The 24188-nt window shown below is 42.3% G+C and overlaps 1 long non-coding RNA gene across 1 annotated transcript; it reads right to left on the reverse strand.

The window, feature by feature from the left end:
- Positions 1-1491: 1491 nt before the first annotated feature.
- LOC141277066 (uncharacterized) lies at positions 1492-23199 on the reverse strand. Its single transcript, XR_012327752.1, has 3 exons — positions 22527-23199; positions 11931-12017; positions 1492-2656 (listed from the first exon to the last, which is right to left on the reverse strand). It is a non-coding gene; the product is annotated as an uncharacterized lncRNA (long non-coding RNA).
- Positions 23200-24188: the final 989 nt, after the last annotated feature.

Below are 24188 nucleotides of genomic sequence, written 5' to 3' on the forward strand. Positions count from 1 at the left end.
CTAAAAATGCTGATTCAAAAGTCACGTGGCAGGGGGAGGGGTCAAAGTGACAGGAGCCAAAACAAAGCAGTATTGGGTTATAACCCAAAGTATAAAATAAATATCCGTGAGTCCATACTGATGTAAATAAATGGTTGAGTAAATAAACAGGGAGAAGAGACAAATCTTCTGTGCAGAAGAATTCCAAATAATTTCTGTGGATCCTCTGTCCCCAACAAGATGGAGCTTAACTCCCGCCTCAAGTGTGGGCTGCACATAGCGGCTTCCTTTCAAAGAGGACAGTATGAAAAGGCGTGTGTGTGTGTGTGTGTGTGTGTGTGAGAAAGAGAGATTAATTTGACAGTAGAGAAACCAGACTAACACAACCTCACCCAGGTGATCAAGGTCAACACAAACAGTGAGGAGTCAGATTGACAGTATGTATACTTGGTATGAAGTGATGAAAATGGCATTTTACCCCTGGGTCTTCCAACAATCAATCCATGACCTCAATCTTAACATGAGAAAAGTATCAGGCAAGTTCCAATAAAGGAACTTGACCCTACTCCTGACCCCTACCTGACCCTACTCCTCAAAATTTTCATGGTCATCAATACAAGGAAAATCTGAAAAACTGTCACAGCCAAGAAGAACCTGAAGAAATGCGACAACTAAATATGATGTGCTATCCTGGATGGGATCCTGGACAGAAGAGGACAATAGGTTAAAAAGGAAATATTATGAACTAAAGTATGGACTTTAGTTCATAATAATGTATCAATATTGGTTTGCTAATTGGGACAAATACACCACAGTAATGTAAGATGTTAATAACAGAAGAAATTGGGGGTGTAGGGCTTATGGGAATTCTTTGTACTATCTTCTCAATTTTTCTGTAAATCTAAAGCCTTTCTAAAAAATAAGGTCTATTGAAAAATGTTTGGTTCTTTAACAAATGCAAATTCCTGGGCCTCCCTTCAGAATCTCAGGTAATGGGCCTCAGGACTCTGCGCTTTAAACAAGCATCTTGTTGGTTTTGTACACACAAGTCTGAAAACCAGCGTCTTAGAGACTCTCTGCTCAGAGGTATCGAGGCTTCTTGCTTGTTGTGGTTTGGACCCATGCCACTGTGTTGCACAACCCCCAGGTCATCATTGGTACTGTGACCAAACTTACAATGTTAATGGCAGCTGTGGAGTGGACACCATGCATTTTCATCTGCTGCAGGCCTTCCTTTGGCCCACAGATATCAATATGAGCCAACAGTTAACAGCTGGGAAATGCTTCATCAAAGCCCAAAGCCCTGGGCTGCATTTCTGAATCCCCCCAGTCCCTTCTGGCATTTTCTCATAGGGCTCAGAGTGGCTCAGCTCTTCAGATGGGATGTGTGCTGATCAGTTCCACACAGTCTCTACCACACCCTATTGTTCCTCACACTTTAAGAGCTGTTATTATCATGACTGTGTTGTTGACTTTTTTTTTTAATTTTTATTTATTTTTGGCTATGTTGGGTCTTCGTTTCTGTGTGAGGGCTTTCTCTAGTTGCGGCAAGCGGGGGCCACTCTTCATCACGGTGCGCGGGCCTTTCACTGTCGTGGCCTCTCGTTGCAGGGCACAGGCTCCAGACACGCAGGCTCAGTAGTTGTGGCTCACGGGCCTAGTTGCTCCACGGCATGTGGGATCTTCCCAGACCAGGGCTCGAACCCGTGTCCCCTGCATTGGCAGGCAGATTCTCAACCATTGCGCCACCAGGGAAGCCCCTGTATTGTTCTTTTTACAGAAAAAAAAAGTTCTCTGTATCTGGGTCACGCTCAAAAGTGGGAAAATGAAAGATACATGAAGTGAGCCTGTGTCCTTAAAAACTGGAGGAGAGCATCTTTATCTGTGTAGGTAGGAGAATCTTACTGCCTGATTAACATACAAGCTAAGTATGTCTGTTGATTGCTTATGTCCAGCCTTTTCCTTCAGTGATGGCCCATTAGGACCTCAGGCCAGCAAGAGATGCTGCAGCGATAAACAGACTGAAGGTGGATCACAGAGGAAGGAGGGGGAGAATGACTCTTCTCTCCCCTCTGTTTTTGCATGCCCTGGGAACACAGCGGGGAGAGCAACTCGACTCCCCAGAGAATCAGGATCTGGCGGAGCTAAGCCAGAACCTGCATTCCCAGGTCCTTTGTCAGATGGCGTGATCATACCGTTCTGGTCCTTATTTCTAATTACTATTTTAGGAACAAACTGTCTCATGAGTGCCCGGGCACAAATAGGCAGACTCGATTTTGAGAACTGTTTCAGCCTCCTTGCCAATGTTCAGAGTATAATTATGAAAATGACAATGATAATAATTGCAAGAAATTACTACAGGCAGGATCTGTTCAAAGTGGTTTTTCTTTCTTTTTTTAAAAATTTTTATTTATTTTAATTTTGGCTGTGTTGGGTCTTTGTTGCTGCACGTGGGCTTTCCTCTGGTTGCGGCAAGCAGGGGGCTACTCTTCGTTGCGATGCGCGGGCTTCTCATCGTGGTGTCTACTCTTGTTGCGGAGCACGGGCTCTAGGTGCGTGGGCTTCAGTAGTTGTGGCTCGCGGGCTCTAGAGCACAGGCTCAGTAGTTGTGGCACACAGGCTTCGTTGCTCCGCGGCATGTGGTATCTTCCCGGCCCAGGGCTCGAACCCGTGTCCCCTGCGTTGGCAGGCAGATTCTTAACCACTGCGCCACTAGGGAAGCCTTCGTTTTTTTTTTGTTTTTTTTTTAATGTATTAACTTATTTAATGCCCAGAAGACCCCTAGAGGCAGATACTATTATACCATCATTCCCTGTTTACAGATGAGAAAATGAGGTGTGGAGAGTCAAGTAGACCTACCTGGGGGTCTACACTAGTTGAGAGTCCAGCTGGGATTTGAAGCCAGGCTCCCGGCTCTGAGCATTAGACCACCGCACTGTACTACCCTGTTCAACTCCCCAAAGTTGAACAGATACCTAGAGCTGTTCAACTCTTACAGTATATCAAGATGCTAGAGGACATAACTACCTATTTATATTTTAAGTACATAACACATTTGTGTTCACGTTTTAAGATGATGAAGAACATGCAGTGTATGGTAACAGTATACACATCATTTCTTTAAATAGAATCCCTGGACTTTGTAAATTTGGCATGACGGATTGTCAGCTGGAGTTCCTATAAACTACTGGTTGGTGGCAGGGGGAGCAGTTGTTCTGCTGTGAATTTGCCTGGAATAATTTTTTAAATGATACCTTTTGTGTTAAAACTTGAGGTAAACTATTTTCTTTATCCACCCAGCTCTTGAGTTGACTGGCAGATTGTATTAGAACTTCTTTTCCTTTCCTTTAGGAAGTCTGGAGTAAGGGATTAGACCTTGTCAGTTATCATCAGAAATATATCATGATCAATGATATTTTATGCCTCTCTTTTATATGTAGAGTCTCATATACCATTTGAACTCCATGGTGTAAGAATAATATGGAATATTGGAGAGGAATTTAAAAAAGAATAAAAATGATCAAAGGGTTAAAAAGTTATAGAAATATTTAGTCTGGAGAAGAGGAGGCTGAAGGTGTTTGAAAAACTCACTTCAGAAATGACTAAGGAAAACAACCCAATCCAAAAATGGGCAGAAGACCTAAATAGACATTTCTCCAAAGAAGATATACAGACTGCCAACAAACACATGAAAGGATGCTCAACATCATTAATCATTAGAGAAATGCAAATCAAAACTACAATGAGATATCATCTCACACCAGTCAGAATGGCCATCAACAAAAAAATCTAGAAACAATAAATGCTGGAGAGGGTGTGGAGAAAAGGGAACACTCTTGCACTGCTGGTGGGAATGTGAATTGGTACAGCCACTATGGAGAACAGTATGGAGGTTCCTTAAAAAACTACAAATAGAACTACCATATGACCCAGCAATCCTACTACTGGGCATATACCCTGAGAAAACCATAATTCAATAAGAGTCATGTACCAAAATGTTCATTGCAGCTCTATTTACAATAGCCCGGAGATGGAAACAAAGGCAGTGGTTTATTAAAGGGCACTCAGCCAGATGGACATATGCTCGTAGGCACGATCAAGGTCAGTGTCAGGATCCCACCACTCCTGTGGGCATCCCTTCCTCCCTGGAGTCAGGCTCCCTCATGCAGGGTCCACCTGAGTCCCAGTCTGTCCAACTGGCATGTTTGCACAGGTAAAACCTCCTTGGCCTGCACACAAGGACAGACTGCTATCAGCTAGTTCAGAAAACGCAGGTCTTTATTCTTTCATGTCTTTTTGGCCATTGGTAGGGCACTTGTTGCTGAATAATTTCCTTATAAATAAATCCAGCAGGTATAAGGACATAAATACTTGCCAAATCAGAACAATCACCTCACTTTAACATTTTAACCAACACCAGTTTCTAAACATACATATTATCATTGAAACAATATAAAGGAGAATGTTAAATGCCCTTGTTTATGCAGTTCTACCAGTAGACTCTATGAGACTCTCCTAGAACATAATTTATCTTACAATGACTTTGGAAATCCTTTGTCCATACCCGGTGGAGGAAGGGGAATGGAGGGATGGAAGGGAGGGAGGGAAGGTGGGGTTATCTTGAAACCTACCTGGGGTTTATTTTAATCAGGTATGGTATGGTGACAGCCACGGAGACAGCTGCCTTTGAAGAAAAGTTTATTACTACAATTCCCACGAGGAGGGGGACCCGCCACTCAGGCCCACAGCGGGAAGTACTAGGGTCAGTCAGGAGGTAGAAGGAGAGGGGAGAGAGCATGGTCTAGAGCCTTTACTGTGGTTTCTGTTGGGAGGAACAGGAGAAGAAGGGTGGGCAAATTTGAGCAAGTTTAGAATTGGATGGTTTGAATACTTTGGGCAGGCTCTGAGCAATAGGGGTGATCTCTAGTTGTATATTACCTGGCCCTGGGGTAATCAGGGCAGGGGAAGATTGCTTTTGGGTATGAGAGTTAGATACAGGAGGGGCCCGAGAGTGAGGGCTTCTACCTGGTTGGTTTGCATATGAAAGGCATGCTCCCAGGCAAGTTATTCACCATCTCTGGGAATCAGTAGCCCTTAGAGGAGCAGTCTTTCCAAGCCCCAGGATGTTAAAGCCTCATAAAGTAGGAAAAGCCCCACAATGAATACAGGAGTCTGGTATCCCAGAACCGGGTCTGAGTGACTCTGTGAAAGGTTGAGGGCAAGTCTAGGCAGACAGGCTGCACACACAGTCTGGGGAGAGGCGCAGCTGGCAACGGGGGTGCCTGTCAGAGCACAAGGGGTCGGGACTGTCCACTGATCACAGAGCATGCGGATAGCACAAGCATACTCTACTTAGAGAGCCAAGCAGACAGGGACCATCTCTCAGCAAGGGAGCTGATGAGCCCAGCATTCCCAGGAAGGTCACTGGTCCTTGAAAGTGGGTGGGATGGTGTACTGATCAGGGTTCTCCAGACAAACGGAATCAGTAGGATGTATAACTATATCTCTGCATCTATACGGTTCTCTGTCTCTCCATTAATAACTACCTATCTGTCTATCTATCTATCTATCTACCTGTCTAACCAAAGAGAGAGACTCATCATAAGGAATTGGCTTACGTGATTATGTCTGGAGACTTGAGAAGAGATGCTGCTGCAGTTTGAGTCTGAAGGCTATCTGCTGGCAGAATTCCCTCTTCTTTAGAGGAAGTCAGTCTTTTTTCTTAGGGCCTTTTACTGATTGGATGAGCCCCCCTTGCCCCCATTATGGAGGGTTGTCTTAGTCTATGTGGGCTGCTATAACAAAAATGCCACAGATTGGGTGGCTTAAACAACAGAAATGTATTTCTCACAGTTCTGGAGGCTAAGAGGTCCAAGATCAAGGTGCGGGCCAATCTGGCTTCTGGTGAGGTCCCTCTTCTTGGGAAACTGACACCTTCTTGCTGTGTCCTCACATAGCAGAGACAGAGAGATCATCTCTCTCATATCTCTTCTTACAGGGCACTAACTCTACCCTCATGACCTAATTACCTCTCAGAATCTCCATCTCCAAACCCCATCACATTGGGGATTAATGCTTCAACACATTTGGCAGAGGGATGGAAACATTCCGTCCATGGCAAGGGTCATCTGCTTTACTCAATGTCTACTGATTTAAATGCTGATCTCACCTAAAAAGTACCTTCATAGCAACTGCAGATGTGTTTGACCAAATGTCTGGGTATTGTGGCCTAAGCAAGTTGATACATGAAATTCACCGTCACAGACGGGGTCAGCAAAGTATAACTGTAAGTGTGAGAAGTCTGGGAGCACGGGGCATGCACTACTCATTCACTGGGGCATGAGATAGACACTGGATCTCGGGAAAAGCTGGAGCCCGCCCAAATGTAGAACTGGGGAAGCAGCAAGTGTGGCTCATTCACCTCATTCAATAAATATGTATATTGAAGCCCTACTGTGTGCCAATCACTGGGCCAAGATTTGGGGAAACAAAGATGAAAGACAGGCCCTGCTTACAGTTGAGTGGAGGAGATAGGCAATTACCCGATGAGTGAACTTAGTGTCTACTGGCTTTGATAGAGGAATGTGATGCCCAAGGTGCCAAAGGAGTCTGAGGGCATGGAATCCAGCCACCCTCACAGAGCAGGGGACTGGAACCTTTTAAATTACTCTTACCCTACATCAGAATTAGACCTAGTGACAGGACCACAGGTTCATCTGCAGAGGGAGGTCAAGGTGGGAGCCGTGACTGTGGCAATGGTGGGTGTCAGGTGAAGAGGCGCTAAAGCCAGGAGAGTAAGTAACTGGTAGTTTCTCCTTGATGCTGGAGTGACCAGAAAACAACAGCCTTAACTTAAAGCAGTTTTAGATTTTGTGAGCATCGTGATCATGAGCAGAAAGATTTTATCAGTGCATTTCTGGGTTCATGGTCTTATCATCAGACACATGGCATATGAGATCAAACATATCGTCACCTTTGGGACAAGGGGGTTGTTAGAAAGAGCATGGTGAGCTGTGGCCCTGTGGTTGGCGGGCAGAAGTAAAATCTCATCTTTTACCTAGGTGGAAATGAAGAAAGAGGAAAGGGGTAACAGATGAATACCAGATGGAATAAGATATTTTAAAATATGAATTAGGGGACTTCCCTGGCGGTCCAGTGGTTAAGACTCCATGCTTCCAATGCAGGGGGTACAGGTTTGATCCCTGATCGGGGAACTAAGATCCCATATGCTGTGCAGTGCAGCCAAAAAAAAAAAATCTATATCTATATCTGTATATGTATCTATATCTATATATGTATGAATTAAAGAGAAGAGTGTTGCCTAGTACTGCCACAAAAAGCACACAACCTAGGTGGCCTAAAACAACAGAAATTTAGAGCTTCCCTGGTGGCGCAGTGGTTGAGAGTCCGCCTGCCGATGCAGGGGACATGGGTTCATGCCCCGGTCTGGGAAGATCCCACATGCCGTGGAGCGGCTGGGCCCGTGAGCCATGGCCGCTGAGCCTGCGCGTCCGGAGCCTGTGCTCTGCAACAGGGAGAGGCCACAGCAGTGAGAGGCCCGTGTGCCGCAAAAAAAAAAAAAAAAAAAAAAACACAGAAATTTATTGTCTCACAGTTCTGGAGGCTGTGCTTCCCCTGAAACCTACACGGGAGAATCCTTCCCTGCTTTTTTCATTTTCTGGTGTTTTTCCAGAAATCCCTGGTGTTCCTTGGCTTGGAGATACAGCACTTCAATCTCTGCCTTGGTGGTCACATGGCATTGTTTCTGCGTCTGCCTGGGACATTTTCTTATAAGGACATCAGTCATGTTGGACTTTGGTCCCACCTACTGCATTATGACATCATCTTAACTAATCTGCAATTACCCTTTGTGCAAATAGGATCACATTCTCAGGTACTGGGAGTTAGGACTTCAACATACCTGTTTTGGGGGGCTACACAATTCAACTCACAACAGGGAGAGAACTGAAGATGCAGGTAAAAGAGAGTCCTGAGTTTAGTTTTACATAATAAAAATAGAAAAGCTAAAGTCAATAAGCAAAATTAAATGTCATATGATGGTCGTCAGTCTTTAGTACTTTATTTTGTATCTCCAGCTCATTTCCTGAAATTTAGGGAATATTGCCACGTGTTCTCTCTTTTTTTTTTTTAACCAGCTGCTATGGTAATGATACTCTTCCATGTATGCATATTTCTGTTGTATTTCTATGGATTTACTATAGTAAATATTACTAATAATGGAAATAAGAGTGATAAGGAGTTTCCTACACGAAATTGTTATGATTATCTCAGCTTGGGAAAAGAAGAAATAAAAGATTAAATGAATATGACTTGTTTTAGAACATTATATTGAACACATCAAATCAATGTGCTATTACTGGTCAGCATGACCTGGCCATGAGATGCACAGCAAAATTAAACATTTGAGCCAATAATGACCCTCACATTTCTGAGTAAGCCAGAGACAGATAAGCTCCCGCTTCTTGATACAACCCTGGGGGAAGTAGATCCTGGGCGTTGGCCTTGCTGTGATGGACAGGAGGTGGCTGGGCAGTTTCATAAGAGGACATATCCTAGGCATGGGAGGAGATTATGAAGTTTGGCCTGTCTGTCCTGTTTTGATGATGCCCTGAAATCCAGCTTGCACCCTGTCAAGGATCCAGGGCAGCTACATCATGGTCCAAGAGAAGTCACTTACGTGGCATAAATCCCCAGCCACATCCATCTAGTCCCATAAAAATGTCCTGCCCTGGGGCCTGGGGTAAGAGGATAAGGGGAATTGGTCATTTGGCCTCACTTCCTTCTTTCCACTTTTAGCAGATGCTGGTGATGTCCCAACCATATCCTCTTTGTCCACGCTGAAGGTCACCTAGAGCTTCAGTGGACAATTGTCATAAAAAGACCTGTGTCTCTCTGCCTGAGCACTTTCTCTGGATGCAGGAGCATGGCTGAAAGTGCAGGAGGGTTTATAACCCCCAGGAGCAAACCTCATCCAATGAGAAAGGGAGTTGGTGTGAAATAGCCCAGCTTCCTTGGTGGTTGGTGAGACAGTTTTGAGGTATGTTTTGTTGTCTCTTAGGTCTCTAGTAGGACTTAGTTCCAAGTGCTCACAGTTGTAACCAACTCATTACTGACTACCCTCTTCCTTATCTCACTTCCCTAGTTCCTCATCATGCTTCCTAGGGTCACCTCTCAAGTAGAGAGGTGGGATTTGCACCCAAATCCTTGTCTCAAGGTTGGTTTTTTGGGGAACACAAACTAATAGCATTATATCCAATATCTCCTTTGAATGAGGAGTATTCAATTTGTTCAAACAACATGGATGGGCTAGGAAGTGAAGGTGTGGTATTGACAACCTTGCAATGGAAAGCTAGGAATCCGTTCCACTTTTATTACTGCACTGTACTATGAGCAAGAGCCCATCCACTTGATCAAAATTACCCTCAGAGAAGAAAAATGGATAAGGAATAGAATAATCCTGTCTGTGAACAATATGATTATAACTTATAAATATTCTAACCAATGGTTAGTGTTATGGAATATGTATGGTTGTATTAAGATAATTAAAAGCTTCTATGTCTCCTGTTTATAAGTCATATACCTAAAAACAAGACGTAAGAAAATGTCTTATATATCTGATATGTAATTTTGAAGATGACCTAAGACTGCATTGTCTTTATTCACATTAGGCCATACAGAATCCAATTCCAGTTTGTCAACTGTATGCATGGCATAAATTGTATACATCTAGTCTAATGGTTCTCAATCCTAGGAGACCCAACTCTCCCTTTTATAACAAATATTCTACAATTCTGTCTTTAATATCCTAAATGAAAGTCAAGAAAAATATGCTATACATAATTTTAATAATCAATACAACACCCTTACTTTGATGTGATGAAACAAAGGAAAGAAATGTATAAGAAAATAATACATATTTTGATCTGTGGGTGTTGGGACATGACTACACTAGGAGACAAATGCTTGCATTCACCTGTAAATATATTAGTTTGTATATAAGAGAAGTAAGAAGATCAGCAGTGATGCCACACAGGATGTATAGAAAAATGAATGCACAGCAGAAAAATAACTAATGGAGGATGAGAAGGTACATGTGTGGTACCAAGAGACCAGACATGTTTGTATGTGACATGAGAAAGAGAAGTAACCTTCACTTAGCCTCCAAGAAAGAGCAGATGGTCAGGGTGGAGAAGACGAGGAAGTTTGACTGTCTCACAATCAGGCTCCTTATTAGTTGCTCTAACATACTTCCCTATGTTTTGAGGGGTAGTGATGAAGTTTGATAGAAAACTGATTTCCTGTTTTGAAATCCCACCACATGTTACAGCATAAGTTCTGTCTCTAAAACTCAGACCCTGGAGACCACATCCTTTACTATGTGATAGAACACAGAGATGAAAAAGGAAGAAAGAAAAAAAGGAAAGAAGGAAGGAAGGAAGGAAGGAAGGAAGGAAAGAACTCTAGAGAAATGATGCGGTGGACTTCTAAGGTGGGTACTGAAGACTGGAGGGAAAAAGGCACATCAACCCATCACTTCCGTAAAAAAACCCCACACCCTGATTTCCATATGTAATTTTCTCAGCACAGCTTTCTTACCATTGTGCTACACAAACGAGAAAGCCAGAGGCAGGACGGTGCAGTAGTGTCAGTGCCCTGTCATGAGTCCCAACTGCGTGAGAGCATACTTCCCAACCGCAGCGCTGGCTCTGCCACCAGAGCCTCTGCCCACTCGCGTCAGGGGCTGGAAGTGCTGGGGAATTGCACCGCTTGGGGGTAGCCCTTAGTTACTGATGGGAGTCAGTGGATAAATACCCCAGCTGCCTCCCCCTCTGGCACCATGACTGTGGAGCGCTGGCTCAGTTGCCCACAGTGCTAATTTTTTTGATAATTCATCTCTATTGGCATCCATCCTTCCCTTCCCATTCTCCCAGTGGTCTTTTCTAGGACCACTGCCAGAGAAACTTGAAACTGAATTTGAAACTTTGCCTCAGAGTCTGCTTTTGGGGAGACCCAAACTAAAACAGAGGGTAATAATCTCAAATATTTTAAAAAATCTGATTGATGAAATTTAATGATGTCCTAATTCCGTTAAAAGAAATCTCAGATGGTCTCTTACATTTTGTTGCTTTTGCCAGAATTGTTTAGTGAAACTCTTCACCTAAATATGCCTTTGGAAATACTATAATAAATAACGTAGTTCTCATGTTAAAGGAGGATGAACGGAAGTCCTAGCCGAATCCAAATCTTTCCATAATTAAGTAATTCTTTTGTCCCCAAATCATGTTTTAGCCCAATTCACATTTTCTGCAAACATTGGCTAATACCTTTCACGATTTTCAAGTGGATTAATCACCAAATCTGATATTGTAGATCCATACTGACTTTTAGATCTACTCATTATTTTAAAATAGCATCAAAATTAGCAGTATAATCCCAAACCAGTATCTTAGACTTATCTGCTATAGATAACGGAACTGGGAAAATTCTGGGCAAGAGAGCTTCTCTTAAATCAAGTAAGTTTGTTGAAAAATCTCAGGTTAATTCCTTCCTCTTTAATAATATCAATCTCGCTTGCAGATTAAGGACTTGATTTAACATTTCTGATACACATGCAATATATGTCAAATCTCTTCATAATATTTTGATGCCACTATTTAATTTTTACTGATTGAAAACAAAAATGCATGTTAGTATTAAAGAATAAATAAAATATTTTGAAACAATTTTCTTTGGAATCACCATCTTATTTCTATATGTAGGATAAGATAGTCAAACTCCTTTTCAATGTTATTGCAAAGTTTACAAAAGAATCTTTTACTCAAGGCATTAATTTAAATTTTATTAGTAGCAGTGATAACATTCACTGACTTGTGGGCCTTTCACTAAGCTTTTGGCGAGTGAGGTCATCAACGAGTAATGCAGTGACTTACCAATGGGGCTGTTGCTACTTGTGAGATGTTTACAACCCTACTTTGCTGGCGGACTGTAGCTGCAGCTCCGTCTGCTGCCCAATGACACTGGAAAAGGAAAAAGGTCTTCCTGTGAAACATTTTTAAAGAATTTCAAATTTTCACAACTCTTAGGATCCAATGTCCATACATATGGAAATAAATTTTCTGCCCAATGTTTTTATTCCCATGAACCTTAACATTTGTGGTCAGTAAAGCTTCATTATCATAGAGGTTTCTTGCAATTCACTTGCAACATTCTTTTGACTGTAGATCATTTCAGAGCCTATTTTCTACTTCTGGATTTCTCATAGATTCTCCTACATACAACATTATTGCTCAATTAACAGAAGAAAACATTTAAGTTTCTTTCTCTCATAAAAATAACTTCTTATACAGCAGTTACAATTAATTTTCCCTTATATTGTTTGGATTTCCACAGTATCATTTGTGCTATTCTATAAGAAACGGTACCTCATATCCTTCAGATTGGATCAAAAAAACATCTCAAGGACAATACTATGATTTCCAAACTTTCCTTAAATCTCTGAAGTTTGTATCTTTGCCAACTCTGTGTCTCTCTTTATAAAATATTCACTTGGTCTTGATGGGTTCATCTAGATGAATTAGAAAAAAACTATGTTGCCAATGATATTTTCAAATATTCAGCTGAGTACTCTCAACCTCTTTTCTTAATATCTAAATTATATATAGTATTTTTAAAATAAGGGCCAAATTTGTACATCTTTGTGAAAAATATAGAAGCACTAAGAATGCCATAAACATAAACTGATACTGGTGACTCAAGTGCAACGAGTGGAGTTGTTGTAGGTGGTGTTGTTTTCTGAATTGGTAAACAGCTCCTGATTTTCAAATATCAACCAAAACAATATTAGTGGCATTCCTGGAAAATTCGCCGTGAATTAAAACTCTGCAAGGCATACATGTTTACATGTGAATTAGAATTGGTTCTCGACTCAAATAAATACAAACGAGCTTTTACCTACATAAGAAGCGTGAGCTGGGAGAGTCAAAAGTTGGTTAGGAAAGAAAACAATTGGTTTTTTTGTAAAAAGGTTTGGTCTGGCATCAGTGGACCCCATGCAGTATTTCCCAGTTCACTGTGACAGCCAAAAATACGCTTACGTATTTCCCAAATGCTCCCTACTCATTAAACATGTATTATGAATATTACTGTATCATTGAAAAGGCGCAACTGCTCTTTAAAAAGCTTCCACACCTACTTTCTCATAATTATTGATTTTATAGATATTATATGCCGAAAGTGCATTTGAAGCAGTACGAAGCCTACTTTATCCAAGTACTGACCATCAACCCTAGTTATTATCTACTGATTCCTCCAAAAAGTAGCTGACTAGAATCCCTGGGAATTTGGAAAGGGGATCCTAAGCCAGAAAGTTGGATAGGTTATGGCCTAATAACCTTATGGCATGGTAGCTCTCATCTGTTCAGAACTTGTTACTTCGGAAGTTCGTGATTCTTATTTTTGTTGTTGTTGTTGGCCCCCTCTGCTACTTAGTAATCTTTAGGAAAAGTCCAGTTTATCTCTGCTATTTGAAAGGAATACTATGCCAAAGGCAGGGTGAAACATATAGGAAAAGGGGCTTATCAGGGATTTTGGTCAGCAGCCTTCCCCCAGCGCTCACCTGGAGATTTTCTTTCTGATGCTAAAACCTTAGAGAAGCTGTGTTTTATTTTATTAAAGGAAGACAACACCTTCACATCAAGAGACTCAAAATGGGTAGGATACAACATTTGTACAACACATTCCTTGCCCGGGAAGGGGCTTACCCTCTCAAGTGTATCGCTATTACCCCAATGTAGAAAGTAGATCCATAAGACATAGCGAGGCAAATGATGATTCCTAGTAATTGACAGAATTAGGTCTCCATAAATATGATCCAGAGAAGACACAAAGTAGAAATATAGGCATGGACAACAGAAGTGATATACAGGAAGAGATCTGGGACTGTGTGATAAAGGTTAGATGAATTACACTAGTTACGGTAGGGTTTCTCCACCTGCACTACTGACATTTTGGGCAGGAGAATTCTTTACTGTGGGAGGCTGTCCTGTGTATTGTAGGATGTTGAGCAGCATCCCTGGCCTCTGCCCACTAGATGCCAGTAGCAGTCTCCTCCCCCAATTCTCACACCAAAATTGTTTCCCAATATTGGCAAGAGTTCCCTGGAGTCTAAAATCGGCCCCTGTTGAGAATCACTGCTTCTCAGACTTCAGTGTGCATAGGATCAGCTGGGAGTCTTCTAAACAATACTTTACTAGGTCTGCGGTAGGGCCTGGCACTCTCTAGTCCAAACAAGATCCCAGATGAGACCAATGCTGCCTGTCCAAGGGCAACACTTGCTTCTTTTAAGGCAAACTTACAGCCTTCTACCAGTCAACACACACGGGTCATCAGAATGCAAAGGAGATGTATATTCAGGGTATGGAGTGCTGAAAATACTTTCAAGCAAGAGCTGCATACCAAATTGAGTTATCATGTACTTAATTAAGCATGTTTAAGAAGTGAACATAAATAAGTGAGGGGTTTGTATTTGTTTTTTTAAACTTCAGAGTGCTTTATCTCCTAATTCAGCAGTTCTCAAAACTTTTGGTCTTGGGATCCCTTTAACACTCTTAAAAATAATTGAGAACTGCAAGAGCTTTTGTTAACATGGGTTTGTATCTACTGGTATTTACTGGATTAGAAATTAACTAAGAAACTGAGTAAATTGTTTAAATATTTGAAATTAATTTAAAAATAGTATACCCAAGGATGCAGCCTTTGAGAAAGTAAGGCAGTGTTGACACCAGCAGCACTGAATATACGACTGAAACCTAGTTAGAGCCTCTATATAAACTTTTGAGATTCTGGTGGGCAGGTGCAGAGAACTACTTGTCTTAACAGCTTCAGGAGACAGTCTCTTACGTTCACAGGCCAGGGACATGCAAAAATCAAGAGCAAATGTATTTCCAGCTGTGTGGCTGACAGGGTCTTGGTGCTCCAGCTGGGCGTCAGGCCTGCACCTCTGAGGTGAGCTGAGTTCAGGACACTGGTCCACCAGAGGCCTCCCAGCCCCACGTAATATCAATTGGCGAGAGAGATCTCTGCCTCAATGCTAAGACCCAGCTCCACCCAATGGCCAGCAGACTCCAGTGCTGAAAGCCCCATGCCAAACAACTAGCAAGACAGGAACACAACCCCACCCGTTAGCAGAGAGGTTGCCTAAAATCATAATAAGGTCACAGACACCCCAAAACACACCACTGGACGGGGTCCTGCCCACCAGGGAGACAAGATCCAGCCTCATCCACCAGAACACGGGCACCAGTCCCCTCTACCAGGAAGCTTACACAACCCACTGAACCAACCTCACCCACTGGGGGCAGACACCAAAAACAACGGGAACTATGAACCTGCAGTCTGTGAAAAGGAGACCCCAAACACAGTAAGTTAAACAAAATGAGAAGACAGAGAAATATGCAGCAGATGAAGGAGCAAGGTAAAAACCCACCAGACCAAACAAATGAGGAGGAAATAGGCAGTCTACCTGAAAAAGAATTCAGAGTGATGATAGTAAAGATGATCCAAAATCTTGGAAATAGAATGGAGAAAATACAAGAAACATTTAACAAGGACCTAGAAGAACTAAAGAGCAAACAAACAATGATGAACAGCACAATAAATGAAATTTAAAATTCTCTAGAAGGAATCAATAGCAGAATAACTGAGGCAGAAGAACGGATAAGTGACCTGGAAGATAAAATAGTGGAAATAACTACCACGGAGCAGAATAAGGAAAAAAGAAGGAAAAGAATTGAGGACAGTCTCAGAGACTTCTGGGACAACATTAAACACACCAACATTTGAATTACAGGGATCCCAGAAGAAGAAGGGAAAAAGAAAGGGACTGAGAAAATATTTAAAGAGATTATAGTTGAAAACTTCCCTAATATGGCAAAGGAAATAGTCGAGTCCAGGAAGCACAGAGATTCCCATACAGGATGAATCCAAGGAGAAACACACCAAGACACATATTCATCAAACTTTCAAAAATTAAATACAAAGAAAAAATATTAAAAGCAGCAAGGGAAAAGCAACAAGTAACATACAAGGGAATCCCCATAAGGTTAACAGCTGATCTTTCAGCAGAAACTCTGCAAGCCAGAAGGGAGTGGCAGGACATATTTAAAGTGATGAAAGGGAAAAACCTACAACCAGGATTACTCTACCCAGCAAGGATCTCATTCAGATTTGATGGAGAAATTAAAACCTTTACAGGCGAGCAAAAGTTAAGAGAATTCAGCACCTCCAAACCAGCTTTACAACAAATGCTAAAGGAACTTCTCTAGGCAGGAAACACAAAAGAAGGAAAAGACCTACAAAAAGAAACCCAAAACAATTAACAAAATGGTAATAGGAAGATACATATCGATAATTACCTTAAATGTAAATGGATTAAATGCTCTAACCAAAAGACATAGATTGGCTGAATGGATACAAAAACAAGACCTGTATACATGCTGTCTACAAGAGACCCACTTCAGACCTACGGACACATACAGACTGAAAGGAGGGGATGGAAAAAGATATTCCATGCAAATGGAAATCAAAAGAAAGCTGGAGTAGCAGTTCTCATATCAGACATAATAGACTTTAAAATAAAGACTATTACAAGAGACAAAGAAGGACACTACATAATCATCAAGGGATCAATCCAAGAAGAAGATATAACAATTGTAAATATTTATGCACCCAACACAGGAGCAACTCAATACATAAGGCAAATGCTAACAGCCATAAAAGGGGAAATCGACGGTAACAGAATCATAGTAGGGGACCTTAACACCCCATTTTCACCAATGGACAGATCATCCAAACAGAAAATAAATAAGGAAACACAAGCTTTAAATGACACATTATACCAAATGGACTTAATAGATATTTATAGTACATTGCATCCAAAAACAACAGAATACACTTTCTTCTCAAGTGCTCATGGAACATTCTCCAGGATAGATCATATCTTGGGTCACAAATAAAGCCTTGGTAAATTTAAGAAAATTGAAATCATATCAAGTATCTTTTCCGACCACAAGGCCATAAGACTAGATATCAATTACAGGAAAAAAACTGTAAAAAATACAAACACATGGAGGCTAAACAATACACTACTAAATAACCAAGAGATCACTGAAGAAATCAAAGAGGAAATCAAAAATACCTAGAAACAAATGACAATGAAAACACAACAACCCAAAACCTATGTAGTGCAGCAAAAGCAGTTCTAAGAGGGAAGTTTACAGCAATACAATCCAACCTCAGGAAACAAATCTCAAATAAACAACCTAAACTTACACCTAAAGCAATTCGAGAAAGAAGAACAAAAAAATGCCCAAAGTTAGCGGAAGGAAAAAAATCATAAAAATCAGATCAGAAATAAATGAAAAAGAAATGAAGGAAACGATAGCAAAGATGAATAAAACTAAAAGCTGGTTCTTTGAGAAGATAAACAAAATTGATAAACCATTAGCCAGACTCATCAAAAAAAAAAAAAAGAAGAAGACTCAAATCAACAGAATTAGAAATGAAAAAGGAGAAGTAACACTGACACTGCAGAAATACAAAGGATCATGAGAGATTACTACAAGCAATTATATGCCAATAAAATGGACAACCTGGAAGAAATGGACAAATTCTTAAAAAAGCACAACCTTCCGAGACTGAACCAGGAAGAAATAGAAAATATGAACAGACCAATCACAAGTGCTAAAATTGAAACTGTGATTAAAAATTTTCCAACAAACAAAAGCCCAGGACCAGATGGCTTCACAGGTGAATTCTATCAAACATTTAGAGAAGAGCTAACACCTATCCTTCTCAAACTCTTCCAAAATAAGCAGAAGGAGGAACACTCCCAAACTCATTCTATTAGGCCACCATCACTGTGATACCAAACCAGACAAAGATATCACAAAAAAAGAAAACTACAGGCCAATATCTCTGATGAACATAGATGTAAAAATCCTCAACAAAATACTAGCAAACAGAATCCAACAGCACATTAAAAGGATCATACACCATGATCAAGTGGGGTTTATCCCAGGAATGCAAGGATTCTTCAATATACACAAATCAATCAATGTGATACACCATATTAACAAACTGAAGGATAAAAACTATATGATCATCTCAATAGATGCAGAAAAAGCTTTCAACAAAATTCAACACCCATTTATTATTAAAACTGTCCAGAAAGTAGGCATAGAGGGAAGTTACCTCAACATAATAAAGGCCATATATGACAAACCCACAGCCAACATCATTCTCAAAGGTGAAAAACTGAAACCATTTCCACTAAGATCAGGAACAAGACAAGGTTGCCCACTCTCACCGCTACTATTCAACAGTTTTAGAAGTTTTAGCCACAGCAAGTAGAGAAGAAAAAGAAATAAGGAATCCAAATTGGAAAAGAAGAAGTAAAACTGCAACTGTTTGCAGATGACATGATACTATACATAGAGAATCCTAAAGATGCTGCCAGAAAACTACTAGAGCTAATCAATGAATTTGGTAAAGCAGCAGGATACAAAATTCATGCACAGAAATCTCTTGCATCCCTATACACTAATGATGAAAAATCTGAAAGAGAAATTAAGGAAACACTCCCATTTACCATTGCAACAAAGAGAATAAAATACCTAGAAATAAACGTACCTAAGGAGACAAAAGACCTGTATGCAGAAAACTATAAGATACTGATGAAAGAAATTAAAGACAATACAAAGAGATTAAGAGATAAACCATGTTCTTGGATTGGAAGAATCAACATTGTGAAAATGCCTATACTACACAAAGCAATCTACAGATTCAATGTAGTCCCTATCAAACTACTAATGGCATTTTTCACAGAACTAGAACAAAAAATTTTACAATTTGTATGGAAACACAAAAGACCCCAAATAGCCAAAGCAATCTTGAGAAAGAAAAACAGAGCTGGAGGAATCAGGCTCCCTGACTTCAGACTATACTGCAAAGACAAAGTAATCAAGACACTATGGTACTGGCACAAAAACAGAAATATACATCAGTGGAACAGGATAGAAAGCCCAGAGATAAACCCATGCACATATGGTCACCTTATCTTTGATCAAGGATGCAAGAATATACAATGGAGAAAAGATAGCCTCTTCAATAAGTGGTGCTGGGAAAACTGGAGAGCTACATGTAAAAGAATGAAATTAGAACACTCCCTAACACCATACACAAAAATAAACTCAAAATGGATTAAAGACCTAAGTGTAAAGCCAGACACTATAAAATTCTTAGAGGAAAACATAGGCAGACACACTCTATAACATAAATCACAGCAATATCCTTTTGACCCACCTCCTAGAGAACTGGAAATAAAAACAAATAAATGGGACCCAATGAAACTTAAAAGCTTTTGCACAGCAAAGGAAACCATAAACAAGACGAAGAGACAACCCTCAGAATGGGAGAAAATATTTGCAAATGAAGCAACTGACAAAGGATTAATCTCCAAAATATACAAGCAGCTCTTGCAGCTCAATATCAAAAAAAGCAAACAACCCAATCCAAAAATGGGCAGAAGACCTAAACAGACATTTCTCCAAAGAAGATATACAGATTGCCAACAAACACATGAAAGGATGTTCAACATCACTAGTCATTAGAGAAATGCAAATCAAAACCACAATGAGGTATCACCTCACACCGCTCAGAATGGCCATCATCAAAAAATCTACAAACAGTAAATGCTGGAGAGGGTGTGGAGAAAAGGGAACCCTCTTGCACTGTTGGTGGGAACGTAAATTGATTCAGCCATTATGGGGAACACTATGGAGGTTCCTTAAAAAACTAAAAATAGAACTACCATATGACCCAGCAATCCCACTACTGGGCATATGCCCTGAGAAAACCACAATTCAAAAAGAGTCATGTAGGGGCTTCCCTGGTGGTGCAGTGGTTGAGAGTCCGCCTGCCGATGCAGGGGAACGTGGGTCCGTGCCCCGGAGGATCCCACGTGCCGCGGAGCGGCTGGGCCCGTGGGCCATGGCCGCTGGGCCTGCGCGTCCGGAGCTTGTGCTCCGCAACGGGAGAGGCCACAGCGGTGAGAGGCCCGCATACCGCAAAAAAAAAAAAGAGTCATGTACCACAATGTTCATTGCAGCACTATTTACAATAGCCAGGACATGGAAGCAACCTATATGTCCATCAACAGATGAATCGATAAAGAAGATGTAGTACATATATACAATGGAATATTACTCAGCCATAAAAAGAAACGAAATTGAGTTATTTGTAGTGAGGTAGATGGACCTAGAGGCTGTCATACAGAGTGAAGTAAGTCAGAGAGAAAAACAAATACTGTATGCTAACACATATATATGGAATCTAACAAAAAAAAAAGGTTCTAAAGAACCTAGGGGCAGGACAGGAATAAAGATGCAGACACAGCGAATGGACTTGAGGACACAGGGAGGGCGAAGGGTAAGCTGGGACAAAGTGAGAGAGTGGCATGGACATATATACACTACCAAATGTAATATAGATAGCTAGTGGGAAGCAGCTGCATAGCACAGGGAGATCAGCTCCATGCTTTGTGACCACCTAGAGGGGTGGTATAGGGAGGGTGGGAGGGAGACACAAGAGGGAGGAGGTATGGGGATATATGTGTATGTATAGCTGATTCAGTTTGTTCTACAGCAGAAACTAGCACAACATTGTAAAGCAATTATACTCCAATAAAAATGTTTAAAAAAATAGTATACCCATTACATGTTAACATAACTAATAAATTGTTGTGAAAAATTACCGTACTTGCCCAAGCAAAAAATTATGGGGAAGAACAGCATTATTTAGCATTTTTGCAAATGTCTAACATCTGGTTTAATAGAAGACAGCTGGATTCTCATATCTGCTTCTGCTTTGTTTTTTTGTGATTCACTGTTTTTTTTAATAAATTTATTTAGTTTATTTATTAATTATTGGCTTTGTCGGGTGTTTGTTGCTGCATGTGGGCTTTCTCTAGTTGCAGCGAGCAGGGGCTACTCTTTGTTGTGGTGCACGGGCTTCTTATTGCAGTGGCTTCTCTTGTGGCAGAGCACAAGCTCTCGGCGCATGGGCTTCAGTAGTTGTGGCACATGGGCTTCAGTAGTTGTGGCACGAGGGCTCAGTAGTTGTGGCATCTTCCCGGTCCAAGGCTTGAACCCGTGTCCCCTGAACTGGCAGGAGGATTCTTAACCACTGCGCCACCAGGGAAGCCCGATTCATTGTTTTAGTTTAAGTATATAAAGAAAATCTGGCCTCACACAGATATGAGGCTGGAAAAGGAAGCATTTTAATAGTCACTTCTGATAACATGGATATTCTTTTTTTTTTTTTTTTTTTTTTTTTGCGGTACTTGGGCCTCTCACTGTTGTGGCCTCTCCCGTTGTGGAGCACAGGCTCCGGACGCGCAGGCTCAGCGGCCATGGCTCACGGGCCTAGCCGCTCCGCGGCATGTGGGATCCTCCCGGACCGGGGCACGAAGCCATGTCCCATGCATCGGCAGGGGGACTCTCAACCACTGCGCCACCAGGGAAGCCCGCAGATATTCTTTTTTGATATGACACCGCAGCTTAACAAATGGTAGTTTCTTAAAGACTAGTTGCAATGAGAAGTCTGAAACCCTATCTTTTGTACTGTTGACACCAAAATTTATTGGTTTATCTTGCAGTTTGAATTGATCTTTTACCCATGCATGATTTTGTAACACCACGTATTGGTCAACTGGAAAATACTAGCTCATTAAGTTATACAACTGTTCCGAATGTGCAGTGGAAAATTCCACTGGATACTCCAGAGCAATTAAGAGTAAAAACGACAAATAATATCTTTATATCACGGTAAAGATAGCTTTGGCCTTTGGTACTCCCTAAAGTGTGGATGGCAGTCCCCACACCTACCGTGAGAACCACTGTCCTACGTTGGCTGCAGCTGACAGCTTCTGCAAACATAAAGGACCTTGAGAGTACCATTTTACGGCAAAATAACTCAATTGGATGAATCTTAAGTTAAACAAAACGTATTTCAAGATTGTGAACACGCTTCACGAATAAAGAAAAGCCTGAAGAAAATAAAAGTCACTTTATACTTTTGTCTTCTAGAAATAAATGTGTTAATATTTTGGCCCACTGTCACCTCTCCTTAAGGGCAGAGACTGTGTTTTACTGATCTACAAATTTCGGAGTTAGCATAATGCCTGGCCGTTATGAGCACTCAAAAAGAATTTTTCTTTTTTAAAAGTATACCGTACATAGTTTTGTAGCCTATCCTTTTCATTTAGCCTCAGAGTTGGTCAGTTTTCCCATATGCGTTCTATAACTACTGCATAACATTAAACTTTTCAAGCTCAAACTCACTTTAAAAACCGTGACTTTGCTTTGGCAAGGAGTAAAAATTTTGCAAGGGAAAAAAATTTAAACGACATGGGTCCAGCAGGACTCCAGGGAAGAAGTTTGGGGAGCAGGATCGCTCCGCCACAGACTCACCGCGCCTGGGACACCTGGACACAGGCCACCGCGGCGGGGAGGGGTGAGGGTCCAGGGACCATGGCACTTGGCGCTTTTTCGGGGGCTTTCGCGCGGGACCGACATGCGAAAAGAGGGGGAGGCAGCTGGACGGTCCCACTCCCCACGACAGGGAGGGTCTTCCAGCTCCGGCTCCCCTTTCCTCGGAGGAGCTGCCTCTCCCGCACTTGTCTGGGCACCGGAACTCGAGACAGTTCTGTCAACAGTCAGCGGGAGAGCCAGCCCCCGGGACGGCCCAGAAAGACTGAGCATGCGTGGAACGCACCCGGCGTGCAATCCTGGGAGAGGTTAGAGGTCGCGAGGTACATCACGGCGCCGGCATTCCAGATGAATTAGCTGCTTTGGTGGCTCCACAGGGCGAGTGGCGGCGCTAAAGCACTAGTGTGCGGCTCCCAGGAGTTACACCCGCTCCTCCCACGCCATCCCACTCCTTTTCTAAGGCTCCCGCGGCCGTCAGAAAAACCCGGAGAGGCGGACCACTTTCGCTTCGCACGCACTTCCTTTCCCCGGCCGGAAGGGAAAGGGGGCAGAGAAGCATCGCATGCGCCGTTCGCAGGCGGCCCCTGGAGTGGAGTCGAGTTGCTGGTTTCGTTGGCCCGGCCGGAGTGCGCCTGCGCAGTCTCCGGCTTCCCTCCACCTCCGCTTCCCCTCCCCTCCCTCCACCTCCGCTTCCCCTCCCCCTGTCCCCCGCGGGGCCTCTGGGTCCGGCGGGACCATGTTCACCAGCACCGGTTCCAGTGGGCTTTGTGAGTACCGGACGCCGCCATCCTGGCTGTCCCCTAAACACCACACTGGGTACCTCCTTGAGGAGGCTGGGGGCAGCGGGGACTCTCGGGGTTGCAGGCGGTTTGGGTGTCGATCTGCCGTCCCTGTGCCGGAACCTTGGTAGTTCTTGCCCGGTGGGGGGCAGCGGACAACGCCCCCATTTCAGCCTGAAGGGGTCAGTGGGGACTGAGTCAGCCCCCAGCCCCCCACCTGTGAGCCCCAGGTGCGATGCTCAGATGCTCCTGGGGCTGCTGTAGGTGGGCTGGGCAGTTAGGGTCGGGCTGGGTTGCCCTGGTCTTATGGCCCGGCCCCCTGCCCTCAGCGGTAGGTTTGCCAGCTAGAAAGAAGAGGCTGTCCGGGTGGAAGCGATGCTGGAAGCCTGCTCCCTTCCCAGTCACCTTGCTCCATTCATTTGGGCTACAGAGGGACCGAACTGGCTCTCCCCCGGATGCAAATTCCAACCTCTGCTTCAGGAGCTGACCCCTTAGTTTTACTTAGATTCTTTTTTTTTCTCCTCAGTCTCTCTTAGGAGTTTTTAGACAAACAAAAACTGATTAAAGTACTTCAAAGTGGAAGGAAGTTGGGAAGTAGTTTGGCAGGAAAGCAGAGACATTGCTGCTGGATGTTGCTAAATTTTACTGGAGTGTCAGCTGTGGAGTGTCAGCAGATAGAGGGCAGAGAAATATATATAGCCTTTTAAACGACTTTCTTTTTCTCATTGAAATGGTTTAATTGACTTTTGATAAGGTGGACTGTATGTTAACTAAACAGCGCTGAGATTAGGCACTGATACAGCAACAGTGAATTGTTTGAATAGCTATAATTTTTGCAATTGCTTGTCACTGTTAACGCTTCATA

This window comes from Tursiops truncatus, chromosome 18 (assembly GCF_011762595.2).
Source record: "Tursiops truncatus isolate mTurTru1 chromosome 18, mTurTru1.mat.Y, whole genome shotgun sequence".
Lineage (NCBI taxonomy): Eukaryota > Metazoa > Chordata > Mammalia > Artiodactyla > Delphinidae > Tursiops > Tursiops truncatus.